Raw genomic sequence first — 14071 nt, 5'->3', positions numbered from 1 at the left:
TTGCGTTCCTGAGATCATGGCGGCACTGGCTATGTAAAAAATGTACGTTGTCATCATGTTTGATGTTTTATGCATGCAAGAAATGGTCAAAACCGATTCTTTCAATTGATTGTAATCACAATTTTCATTTAATCGTTGGTTTCTTGTTAATTCGTATGCTAGATATGTTAGTATCAAACAATCATTGCATTGATCCATAACAATCGAGTTTTGAGGTCTCAATCATTAAACCATTCCACAAATGGGAGAAACGGGACGTATCATCCAGTTAATTAAATCATCTTGGACTAAATAATTGGATAAATTGATTATTAATTCGTAAACGCGTCGATGGCTCACGGAACGGCTAGAATGCCATTTTTCTTAAAAAGCCCACAATTTCAAAACACCAAGACGTGTAACACAATTAGAATCGACGTCTAGCGAGTACTCGCGTTCTACGACTCGAGTCCGGCCCCAATTTCAGGCGGCTAGAGTCGGGACGCGCGAGTCCTCCCTAGACTTCTTCGTGTCACACGATCTTCAATTTGTACACGAACATCACACGTTTTATTATCCAAGGGCATAATCGTCATTCCGAGATTCACCGATATCCTAGGCGTTAGGGAGTTGGAAACACCTCGATCTATGGGCGAGAAAGGGCAACCCGTTTGGGTGCGAGTTTCATTCGCACGGCCCATTCCGTTCATTTTCGGTGTTTCTATCTTCCTATCGTAGATTCGGTGGTGAACATTTTATTTCAGTTACAAAATACGAAGAATCGGATTAATCATGCACTCGACTTAAACGAACATTAGATAATGGGTAGGTGGACTATTAGATTCCAATCTAGAGTCAAAATACGAGTTTGGCTAATTCGGTGAAACCGCCGTGTCATCTCACTGAATAAGAATCTTAAAATAAATTCACACATGTAATCGGCTTAGAACCATATTCTAGCCTACCATCTATGTTTGCCTAGGATAGACGCATTGTTTGTTAATCAACCCCGGTTAATAACTGATTAAATCACGTACACTCGACCTAATACACCATTTGTCTGTATTCGCTTCTATTTATCAGTTGTTGTCTGTTTTTCGTTAGTTTTATCATTTTTCTTCTGTATTCCACTTATCTTTGCTAATTTGTCGAGGTTCGGGCCCGAACCCATAGATTACGTGTTGCACGGGTCCAACGCCCCCAACCATCGAACACGAGGTCCAACGCCTCCTAATTCACTGGGTGCGTGCAACCCGAGTGCGGAAAGGGATCTAGCCTCGATTCACCGTCATACTCCAAATATGGCCTATGTGGAAGGCAATTTGGATTGGATGCGTGAAACGGGTTTAGATATCACCCGGGAGCTCGATCGGTCCAACGGTTACAGTGGGAATCAACCGGTTCTCTTGCAAACCATTGGAACGATCGGACCCGACCCCCGACTCCTTGAGCCCGCGTTGCCTTAACTCATTTATCGGTTATTCGAAACACACGGTGAGCCGGAGCGGAATATTGGCCCAATGCAAACCGATCGGGATCCATTTACTTATTCAGTTACACTTTGTAATTATTCGAGAGAACATTGTGAGGATTTTATCTGTACACTCACCCATTCATTTGTAAGGATCCCCGATCGGCGAGCGAGAGGTCCGAGTGTCGAACCGGTCAAGTCGGTCTATTGTTACCAAGAGATGAGTAAGCTCGAATACTCACGGTTTCGGTTCGCGCAGGGAATCGACCATCATGGTTCGATGAACTGTAACGCTAAGATAGTGAACCGATTCCTCGACGCACAAGCCTACTCATCTTTCGGATTCTTGGCCCAACTTGATCAATTCATCGACTTTACGATGTCAAAACGGGCGAGTCAAGTGCAACCCTAAATCACGCGGTAAATAAACAAAACGGCAAGCCTAGCAAACTAGAGTACGAAAGGGCGTGCGGGATATAGGCCCACACGTAATAGAACCCCCGAATTCGGAATTTTCGGTTCCGCATGACCATTGCCTTAGCATTTAGGTGTACCCCGTACCCCTAGATCCGGGCGACTTAATGGCCCTTGACCTACGGGTCGTAAACAGTAAGTGGCGACTCCTCTCACGCGTGTCCATCGCGCGTCCCCGGGAAGGTTGACACTCCCAAGCCGCGTTGCATAGGCTTCGCGCATGCGTGCCCCGATGAGAAAAAATTCGGGTGCGCATACCCCTGTTCGCCGATCGCCGCGATTGAAAGACACTCAGATGCCTCGCGATGCACTACTTCCTGAGCGGCGAGATACTATACCGCCATTCCTGTGATTCCACGCTCCTCCGGTGCATCGACAAACACGAATCGCGACCCCATATGAATGGCCTCATGCTCGCTAAAAAGATTATGCGCTTAGGCTATTATTGGTCCACCATGGAGACTGATTGTGTAAAGTATGTCAGGCATTGTCACCGATGCCAAGTTTACGCCGATCAGATTAAGGTGCCGCCCAATGAACTACGCCCTATGACAGCTGTGCGCACCAGAATTTCGTCTCGTCGGGGCACGCATGCGCGCGCCTAAGCAAACGCGGCTTGGGAGTGTCCACCTTCCCGGGGACGCGCGACGGACATGCGTGAGAAGGAGTCGCCACTTACTGTTTACGACCTGTAGGTCGAGGGCCGTTGAGTCGCCCGGGTCTAGGGGTACGGGGTACACCTAAATGCTAAGGCAATGGTCGTACGGAACCGGAAATTCCGAATTCGGGGGTTCTATTACGTGCGGGCCTATATCCCGCACGCCCTTTCGGTACTCTAGCTTGCTAGGCTTGCCGTTTTATTTTATTTACCGCGTGATTTAGGGTCGCACTTGACTCGCTCGTTTTGACACCATAAAGCCGATGAATCAATCGAGTTGGGCGAAAGATCCGAATGATGAGTAGACTTGTGTGTCGAGGAATCGGTTCACTATTTTATCGTTACAGTTCATCGAACCGTGATGGTCGATTCCCTGCGCGAACCGAGACCGCGAGTATCCGAGCTTACTCATCTCTTGGTGATAATAGACCAACTTGACCGGTTCGGCACTCGGGCCTCTCGCTTGCCAATCAGGGATCCTTACAAAATGAATGAATAGATGTACAAATAAGATCCTCACAATGTACACTCGAATAATTACAGAATACAACTGAATGAAATAAATGGATCCCGATCGGTTTGCATTGGGCCAATATTCCGCTCCGGCTCACCGCGTGTTTTGAATAACCGATAAACAAATTAAGGCAACGCGGGCTCAAGGAGCCGGGGGTCGGGTCCGATTGAACCGATGGTTTGCAGGAGAACCGATTAGTTCCCACTGTAACCGTTGGACCAATCGAGCTCCCGGGTGATATCTAAACACGTTTCACGCATCCAATCCAAATTGCCTTCCACATAGGCCATATTTGGAGTGTAACGGTGACTCAGGGCTAGATCCCATTCCGCACTCGGGTTGCACGCACTCAGTGAGTTAGGAGGCGTTGGACCTCGTGTTCGATGATTTAGGGCGTTGGACCCCGTGCAACACGTGACCTATAGGCTCGGGCCCGAACCGCAATAAATCATCATATACAAAGACAAAACCGGAGAAAACTGATAAAACTGATACAATACGGACAACAACTGACAATTATCGGTGAATACAGACAAGTGATGTATTAAGTCGAATGTACGTGATTTAATCAGTTATTAACCGGGGTTGATTGGCAAACAATGCATCTAACCTAGGCAAACATAGATGGTGAGCTAGGATACGGCTCTAAGCCAATTACATGTGTGTGTTTGTTTTATAACTCTTGTTCAGTTAAGTGTCACTGCGGTTTCACCGAATTAGCCAAACTCGTGTTTTGACTCTAGATTGGAATCTATCATTCCGCCTATCCATTGTCTAGTGTTTGATTAGGCCAAATGTATGATTAATCCAGTTTTTCATGTTTTGCAACTGAGATAAAATGCTCCCCACCGAATCTACGATAGGAAGAAAGAAACACCGAAAATGAACGAAATGGGTTACGCGAATGAAACTCGCACCCGAACGGGTGTCCCTTTTCCGTCCATAGATCGAGGCGTTTCCGACTCCCTAGCGCCTAGGGTATCGATGAATCACGGAATGACGATTATGCCCTTGGACAATAAAATTGCAATGTTCGTGTATAAATCAGAGATCGCGTCACACGAAGGAGTCTAAGAAGGACTCTCGTGCCCCGACTCGGGCCGCCTCAAATTGGGCCCGGACTCGGGTCGTGGCCCGTGAGTACTCCCTGGACATCAATTCTATTCGTGTTACACGACTCGGTATTTTGAAATTGTGAATTTTTAATGGAGAAGGGCATTCTTGCCATTCCGTAAGTCATCGATGCGTTTACAAATCAAGGATCGATTCACCCAATTATTTAGTCCAAGTGGTTTACTTAGCCGGATGATACGTTCCGTTTATCCCGTTTGTGAAATTATTCAATATTTGTTGTTCCTTGTTACGGTTATTGTTGCGACGGGCGGTATCGGGATCTAACATATAGGATAAGTGATAAACGTATAGACAACGATAAAAAAGAAAGTGTATTCACAAATAATTCCAAGGATCGACTTCGGAATAACGGAGAGACCAACCGAGACTCCAAGGAGGTCACGGGTGATTCGGCCACCTTTTGAGGATGATTGGCCGAATACCCCTTGACCCGATTCAAATTTCGGTGGGTCTCTTGCATCATTCCTAATCGTCCCTTGCATACATCGTATAACATGCACATAAAAATGACACACATTTCACTAAGCCAACGCCATCGTGATTTCGGTCATATGGACACGTAAGGCAAACACAATAACATATTCAAAGAGGTTGATGAAATGACATTGGCTCATTTGATAATACACTCGAAGATAAATCGCGAGAAGCACACGAAGTCACGAAACGAGAAACCCATGGCTTCGGATGGGCCAAGGGATCTCTCGGCCTCCCCTTTCACGAGAGGTGGCCGTGAGTTTTGGCGCAACCGACTCATAGGATCTCTCTTCTCTAGATCTCGAGTGTTTCTCGTCATAGCAACACGTCACGAATCTTAGGAACAACTAAATCTGGAAGGATGAGATAATCATGGACCCTAGAGAGCCAAGGAGGCTCACAGCTCCCCGTATGTGGCTTGGCCGAGAGGTTCCACGGCTCTCTCGAGTCTATGCCGACCTCGTCCTTCTAGGTTCGGGCTGTTTCACGTCATGCATGCGTATCGTATCATAATAAAATCTGAAACGTGGGGAAATGAACACCTTCGAAGAAGGAGAGAGCCCCGTGTTCTCGGAAAAGCTAGGAAAGCCCACGGCACCCTCCCATGGGTGTCGTCCGTGAGCCTTCGTGGCTCCTTACCGACATGGAGCTCTCTTTCGCTCCGACCATGGACCTTCCCCGTCATGACATGCACATTTATATAACGTACGGACGTAACAAAAAGAATAAAACACTATAACGTTGCATGGGGTTGCATGGGAACTTAGATCCGGGACAAAACGACGTCTTTCATGCATTCGGTTCTTTAAATCATATAAACATCTCATATAAGCAAAGATCGAGGATCATAGTTGCTCTAAGTTATAAAGAGAGGTTACGTAGCCTCGATGCACGAGGGAAAGAGTCGAGGAAGCGGCCTCGAGAGTCGCAAGACTCGGCTTGAAGCTACGGGTGAGGGACCCGAGGGTTGGCAGCCGCGACAGTCCGTGAAAAAACGGGTCGGCACGCGAGCTCCGGGCACGGCACGGTGCGGGGCCGGGCTCGTTGGACTCCTTAGGGGCAGATCTAGGTTTTCGTGAAAGATCCCGAACGTGCCGAAGCCTAGACAAACCTGAAACAATGAGATAAAGTCCGGTAAGAAAATAGTAACCCGCTATAGAAGAATCAGAGGAAAAGGGAGTTGTGCACGGTCGGTCGGCCCTCGGACCGTGACCACCTATTCACGGGGGAGGGTGAGGATTGTGAGGAACCCGTTGAACGTGATGGCACGACTCGCCGAAGTCGTGGGAAGAAATGGCATGTGGTTGGCTCGGTGTGCGCGGCTAGGGGGGTCTCGAGACCCGAATGTTCTTACGGTTGGAATGGGGTGTAGGAAGCTTCAAATCGAAAATCTAAACCCGGAAATGGACTTAGGGGGTGGAAAATATGTAGGCTAGAGAGTTTGGTGATTTTTGGCTTAAGTCGGATAGGGTGGTTGCCGGAATACCAGGTGGTTTTCCGATGATTTTGACCGGTTTCGGCCTTGGCTTGGGCCGGACGAATGAATGAGGATGGGCTGGAGTTTGAGAGGATTTTAGAGGGAGATTGGCTTGAGAGAGAAGGAGAATGGAGAAGTGATTAGAGTTAATGAGGAATGGGAACTTATAGGCTAGCTTAATGGCCCGATTAAGTGAAATAAAGTGTGGTTTTGTGTGCTAAACTAGGGCTGCCGAAATTTTAATGGGGGTTAGGGAGGGGAAAGTGTCATGTAAAGTGTGGGGAAAGGAAAGGAAAGAGTGATGGGTGTGATAGGATGTGATAGGAAGTGAAAGATGTGAGGGAAAATTCAAATTTGTGGATGGGGGGGCTTGGAGCCGCCGGGTGAGCCGCCGGCCAACGGGGTTAGCCGCGGCTTGGGGCTGTCATGTCGGAGCCGAGGGTTTGAGCCGTGGCTTGGGGTTGAGCCGTGGCTTGATAGCTCGGCTTGGCTGAGCTGTGGGTCCCATTCGATTGAGAGAAAAGCCGGAAAATGCTTGAAACTTGATTGAGCTCGCATCCGATCTCCGATGTCCAATTAATTTGAAGATTTGGAATGCTTGAATGACGAGGATTTGAACGAGCCTAATATCGCCATGCGTCGTGTGAACGAACGTTCGGGCGACTCGGCGCCTCGAGAGTCGGTTTTGCCATGTTTGGACATTCGGAGCGGAGTTTAGTGTCCCTCGGTCCCCGATTGCTCTTTGTGCATCCTAACATTCGTTTTGGCGATCCTTTTGCCCCGTGGGGGATCGTTGGCCTATCGCCCTCGGTCGAGGACCGTTGGCCCGGGAAGACCTAGGGACTTTGACCGGGATTTTCTCAGTGTTCTCTGAATGTCTTGAGGTGCTCGGAGATCGTTGTGAGGTGCTCGGGGATCGTTGTGATCTCTGTCTTCCGTGGACGTGCCCCGAAGGCTTGCCGGGAGACGTTCGTGACCACTGAAAAGTCCCTCGGGAAGCTGAGTCGAGTTCTGGAAGGTCATCTGAAGCTTGTTCGCCGACCTTGATGGCTCTTGGGTGCCTGTAGGCCCGTTTTGGGGGGCCGTCTGCTTGTCAGTGGAGCGGGCCCCGGGAGCTCTGTTAGAAAAGGCGTCCGTGAGAGACCGAGGTGTCCCAGCTCATGCGGCTTGCCCCGAAAATGCGTCCGGACGTGTCATTGGTCACTCTGGCACTGAGAGGGATTTTTGGAGTCCCATATTGGGCACCTTTCGGTGCTTCGGTGACTCGGTGATGAATAGTGCCACAGTGCCGGCTTCGTCATTTTCGGGATTCCTTGTCCGTTCGTTCTTCTGACTGCTCTCTTCCGCCTTTCTCAGTAGACCGTGCTCTTCTCCTATTGCTCATGACCCTGTGCCCGCCTATTTGCCTCTGATTGCCGGGTGATGAATAGCGTCCCGGGCTTCGGTCGGGAATCCTCGTGTGGGAAGCTGGTGGACCAAAATAGGGTGCTGACAACAGCCCCGTGGCCTTTCTCAATGTGGGGGATGGACGTGATTTGCCCGATCAACCCCAAAGCGTCTAACGGACACATGTTTATCCTGGTCGCAATTGATTACTTCACCAAATGGATCGAGGCCATCACTCTCGCATCAGTCACCGCAAAAGCCGTGGCCCGTTTTCTCAGACGAGACGTCATTGCCCGGTACGAGGTCCCCGCGACGATTATCATGGACAACGCCAAGAACCTGAACAACAAGGTCATCGACGAGCTCTGTGCACAATTCAAAATTCGACACCGCAACTCCACCCCATACCGTCCCCAAATGAACGGTGTAGTGGAGGCGGCAAATAAGAACATCAAGAAGATCATCGAAAAAATGACAGTGAACTACAAGGATTGGCATGAGATGCTCCCCTATGCACTCTTGGCGTACCGAACATCCATACGGACTTCAACCGGGGCAACTCCGTATTCCTTGGTCTATGGCATGGAGGCAGTCCTCCTAATCGAAGTGGAGATCCCTTCCATGAGGATCCTTGCCGAGGCCGAACTCGCAGAAGCGGAGTGGGCGAAACAACGATACGAGCAGCTAAACTTCATCAACGAGAAAAGGCTGAAGGCACTATGCCACGGACAGTGCTACCAACAAAGGATGGCTCGAGCATTCAACACCAAGGTCCGTCACCGAGAGTTCAATCTCGGTGACCTTGTCTTGAGAAAGGTCTTACATGTCGCACTCGATTCTCGAGGGAAGTTCTCGTACAAATATGACGGTCCCTTCGTCGTCAAAGAGACTTTCTCTGGGGGAGCAGTCATTTTGAGCGATATGGACGGCACCGAAAATGCACTTCCCGTCAACGCTGACGCCATCAAGAAGTATTATCCGTGACGACTCGTGCTTGCTTTTCGTTCGTCGGGCCTCACACCCGTTTTGTTTGTAAGATATTTCCATTCACATACACGAGTACCAACTCCCGCCATTTGCCCAATGCAAAACCTTCTTGAGAGAAAAAAATAAATCTCCCGCTAGGTCGAAAACCTCCTCGAGGCAACCTAGGCAAAAGCTAGAGAACGAGTGGCACGACTTGAAATCCCGTAAAGGGGAGTCATGGCAAAAGGAGAGCACAAATCAATTCCTCGCTAGGCTGAAAACCCGTAAAGGGCGGTCTAGGCAAAAGTTAGAGGAACCGAGGGGTGCGATTCCGCCCAAACATGGGGGGACCGTAGCAAAAGGTGAGCATTCATGTGAGAAAAATTAAATAAAATACCCCGCTAGGTTATCACGCATCTCGCGGCCTAGGCAAAAGTTAGGGGACAATGTCGGCTCGACCACGAAAGAAAGGCAACACTTCTCCGTGAAGCTACACCGAGTAGTGGTTCGGCATCCTCCAATGCAAGCAAACTCTCTTCGACTCTCCAGGCTCAAGAGTCGCCCCGGAATGGGGTCGAATCGACGTATCCTTGACTTGGAGGATCCCATAAGATCCCTCCCTTTACCTTTATGCACGTAATTCTACGGGTTACCCGTCTCAGAAAAGCCATTCCCCGATAAGGACACGGCCGTCTTCCAAATGGCCACCGATATCATGTTCCCAACACATCTTTACATAGATTCCTTTTACGCATCGTAGTCTCAAAGATTTCGTGCGGCTGACATCTTTTGTAGGCCTTTCTTTCCTACGTGCAGATGCGATCGGGAACCCCAAGGGATGCTCCCCGCCGACGGACTCATGTCTGCCTCACGCGGCAGGTCGTGCTCTCAAGGCGCCGAAAGTCGTCGAGGGATGCGCCACACCGCCCAAGCCGACGATGTTCAAAGAAGGACAAACGATGGAAGGTCATCATCAGCTGCCGCACGTGATGCAATCCAGGCCCAACGCCAAGCAAACCACGTCGCCTGACGCTTTACGCGATCCCCGAGCAAGTGTCTTGGGTCTGTCCCAGTTTTTAAATTCCTGTTCGGGTCCATCCCGATTTCAAATTCCTGTTCGGGTCCATCCCGGTTTCAAATTCCCGTTCGGGTCCATCCCGGTTTCAAATTCCTGTTCGGATTCATCCCGATTTCAAATTCCTGTTTGGGTCCATCCCGGTTTCAAATTCCTGTTCGGGTCTATTCCGGTCTCATTCAGGTCTATCCTGGTAGCATTCGGGTCTATCCCGGTCTCATTCAGGTCTATCCTAGTCTCATTCGGGTCTATCCCGGTCTTATTCAGGTCTATCCCAGTCGCATTCGGGTCTATCCCGGTCCATTCAGGTCTATCCTGGTCGCATTCGGGTCTATCCCGGTCCATTCAGGTCTATCCTGGTCGCATTCGGGTCTATCCCAGTCCATTCAGGTCTATCCTGGTCTCATTCCGGTCTATCCCGGTCCATTCAAGTCTATCCCGGTCTCGTTCAGGTCTATCCTGGTCTCATTCAGGTCTATCCTGGTCGCATTCGGGTCTATCCCGGTCCATTCAGGTCTATCCTGGTCCATTCGGGTCTATCCCGGTTTTAATTTTCGACATGATATCCCGATATATCCAATCAGGGTACGAGCAGCCATGGGGGAACGGTATCAGAGCAGTCGCTGGACCCAAAAAGGGGGTGCTTCTTATGATCTTTGGCTACATCCTCTAACCGAGCATGCAACTAAAGATGGGCAAGCTATCAGCACCCCATTTTGGCCCACCGGCTTCCTACACGAGAATCCCCGACCAAGGCCCGGGTTACTATTCATCGCCCGACAATCAGAGGCGAACATGCGTGCACGGAGACATGCATTACAGGAGAAAAGCAAGGTGCACTAGAAGGGCGGAGGAGAACCGTCAGAAGAGCAGACAAACAAGGAACCCTGAAAATAGTGGAGCCGGCATTGTGGCACTATTCATCATCGAATCACTGAAACACCGAAAGGTGCCCAATATGGGACTCTAAAAATCCCTCTTAGTGCCAAAATGACCAACGACACATCCGGGCGCGTCCCGGAGGCGTCCCGCTTAAGCCAAGACACCCTCGATCTCTCACGGACGCCATTTCTATCAGGGCTCCCAGGACCCGATCCGCTGACAAGTAAACGGCACCCCAAAACGGGCCTACAGGCACCCAGGGGCCACCGGGGTCGGGGAACAAGCTTCAGATGACCTTTCGGAACTCTACAGGGCTTCCTGAGGAACGTTCCAGTGGTAGCGAACGCCTCCCAGCGAATCTTCGAGGCACATTCACAGAAAGCAGAGATCACAGCGATTCTCGAACACCTCAAAGCATTCGGGGAACACTGAGAAAGCCCCAGTCACAAGTCCCCAGGCCTTCCCGGGCCAACGGTCTTCGGTCGGGGACGACGAGCCAACGATCCCACACGAGGCAAAAGGGTCACCGAAATGAACATTAAGATGCACAAAGAGTAATCGGGGAACGGGGGCACTCAACTCCACTCCGAATGTCCGAACAGGGCAAAACCGACTCAACTCCACTCCGAGTCGCCCGAACGTTCGTTCACACGACGTATAGCGATACTAGGCTCATTCAAATTCTCTTCGTTCAAGCATTCCAAATCTATAAATTAATCGGACATCGGAGATCGAACGCGCGTTTAATCAAGTCTCGAGCTTTTCCCGGCTTTTCTCTTAGTCGAATGGGACCCATAGCTCAGCCAAGCCAAGCCACTAAGCCACGGCTCAACCCCAAGCCGCGGCTCAAACCCATGGCTCCGACTTGACCGCCCCAAGCCACGGCTCACCCCTATGGCCGGCGGCCCAATCCCTCCAAGCTCCCCCCCACCACAAATTCAAATTTCCTTCTTACATCTATCACTTCCTATCACACCCATCAACTCCCATCAACCTTCCACTCACAAACCCCACCCTAATCACCCTTGATATTTTCAGCAGCCCATGTTTAGTGTCTCTAACTGCGATTAACTTCATCAAAGCACACCATTAAGCTAGCCTATAAGTTCCCATCCATCATTAACCCTAATGACTTCTTCAACATCATTCTCTCTCAAGCCAATCTCTCTCCAAAAACCTCTCAAGCTCCAGCCCACTTCCTCACCTTCGTCCAGCCCGTGCCAAGGCCAAAACTGGCCAAAATCATCGGAAAACTACCCGGTATTCCGGTGACCACCCGACCCGACTTAAACCAAAAATCACCAAACTCCCTAGCCTACATATTTCCCACCCACTAAGTCCATTTTCGGGCTTAGTTTTTCCATTTGAAGCCTCCATCATCGTGTTTTGGTCGTACGAAGAGTCGGGTCCCAAGGACGCTAGCCGGGTGCATCCGACTTCCTAGTGCCATTCTTCTCCACGACTTTGCCGAGTCGTGCCATCACATTCAAAGGGTTCCTCACAACCCTCACCCTCCCCCGTGAAGAGGTGGTCACGATCCGAGGGCCAATCCACCGTGCACAACCACCGTTCCACGTGTTTTTCCTTTACCGGGTCCCTTTTCCTTTACCGAGCTTTCTCTCACGGTTTCAAGCTTGTCCAGGGTTTGGCACGTTCGAGACTACCCACAGACGTCTAGATCCGTCTCTTAGGAGTCCAACGAGTCCAATCCCGCACCGTCCCGTGGCCGGAGCAAGCGTGCCGACCCATTTTCCTTCGACCCGCCGCGGCTGCCTCCCTCTCGGGTCACTCACCCTAGCCTCTAACCGAGTCTTACGACTCCCACGGCCGCTTCCCCGACTCTTTTCCTCGTGCGACGAGGCTAGGTAACATTCTTCTACAACTTAGAGAAGCTAGGATCCTTAATCTTTGCTTGCATGAAGTGTTTATGCGGTTTAAAGAACTCGAATGCATGAAAGACGTTATCTTTTCTTTAGATCCGAACCTCCCATGCAAACCATGCATCGTTACACATATTAGTTCTTTTGTTACGTCCACATGCCGTATAGTCATGCATGTATAACACGGAGTGGTTCGGATTCGGAGGGATGAGATTGACATGGACTCGAGAGAGCCATGAGGCCTCTCAGCCGAACCTCCTAAAAGGGGGGGCCGTGAGCCCTTTTGGCTCTCTAGAGTCCATGGCCCCCTCATCCTTTCGGATTAGGCCATTCCTATAGTCGTAGTGCCTCTAACCGTGACCAAGATATGATGACACGACGAGAAACATTCGGGATCTAGGGGGAAGAGGTCCACACGGCTTGGCGGTGCCAAGGGGAGCTCACGGCCATCTTCCTTGCGAGGAGGCCGAGAGGTCCCTTGGTCCTTCCGAAGACACGGACTTCTTTTTCCGTGATGACGAGGGCTTCTCGGGATATATTTCCGAATTTGGCATTGAATAAACCAATGTTGCATTACAAATTTCACTAAGCATGATGTTCGCATTCGTCTCGTGTGTTTGTTCGTGCGCCCGAAGTCATGACGGCGTCATTTTATTGAATATTCGTATTATCGATTTCTATGGCACATGAGGCATGTAAGAAACGATTGAAATCGGCATAAGAGACCGCCCAAGATCCGGGGACGAGCCAAAGAAACGTTCGGCTACTTCCTTCGGGATGTGATCGAGTGTCCCGTGGCTCTCCTCGAGTCTAGGTCGGCCTCTTACTCCGTTTGGAAGTCGGTTCTTAGAGTTGTTTGTAATTGTACTTTCCATTTAATTGTCGACCATGTATCAATTATTTATTAGAGGTGTTAGTTTCGGATAACCACCCATTGAATTCGCGGTTGTCATGTAAACTGATAATCGTCGAACAATTCCACAAACGGGATAAATGGGACGTATCATTCGGCTAATCAAACCACTTGAACTAAATAACCGGATGAATTGATTATTAATTCGTAAACGCATCGATGATTCACGGAACGGCGAAAATGCTCTTTCCTTTAAAAGCACATGATTTCAAAATACCGAGACGCGTAACACGAATAGAATTGAGGTCTAACGAGTACTCGCGCACTATGACTCGAGTCCGGGCCCGATTTGAGGCGGCTCGAGTCAAGACACGCGAGTCCTCCTTAGACTTCTTCGTGTGACGCGATCTTCAATTTGTACACGAACATCACAATTTTATTACCCAAGGGCATAATCGTCATTCCGTGATTCACCGATACCTTAGGCGTTAGGGGGTTGGAAACACCTCGATCTACGAATGAAAAGGGGCAACCCGTTCGGGTGAGAGTTTCATTCGTACGGCCCATTTCGTTCACTTTCGGTGTTTCTATCTTCCTATCGTAGATTCGGTGGTGAACATTTTACTTCAGTTACAAAACATGAAGAACCGGATTAATCGTGCATTCGACTTAAACAAACATTAGATAATGGATAGGCGGAATGCTAGATTCCAATCTAGGGTCAAAATACGAGCTTGGCTAATTCGGTGAAACCGTAGTGACACCTCACTGAACAAGAGTCTTAAAACAAATACACACATGTAATTGGCTTAGAACCCTATTCTAGTCCACCATCTATGTTTGTCTAG

This window comes from Punica granatum, chromosome 2 (assembly GCF_007655135.1).
Source record: "Punica granatum isolate Tunisia-2019 chromosome 2, ASM765513v2, whole genome shotgun sequence".
Taxonomy (NCBI): domain Eukaryota; kingdom Viridiplantae; phylum Streptophyta; class Magnoliopsida; order Myrtales; family Lythraceae; genus Punica; species Punica granatum.
This window is presented reverse-complemented; position numbering follows the sequence as displayed.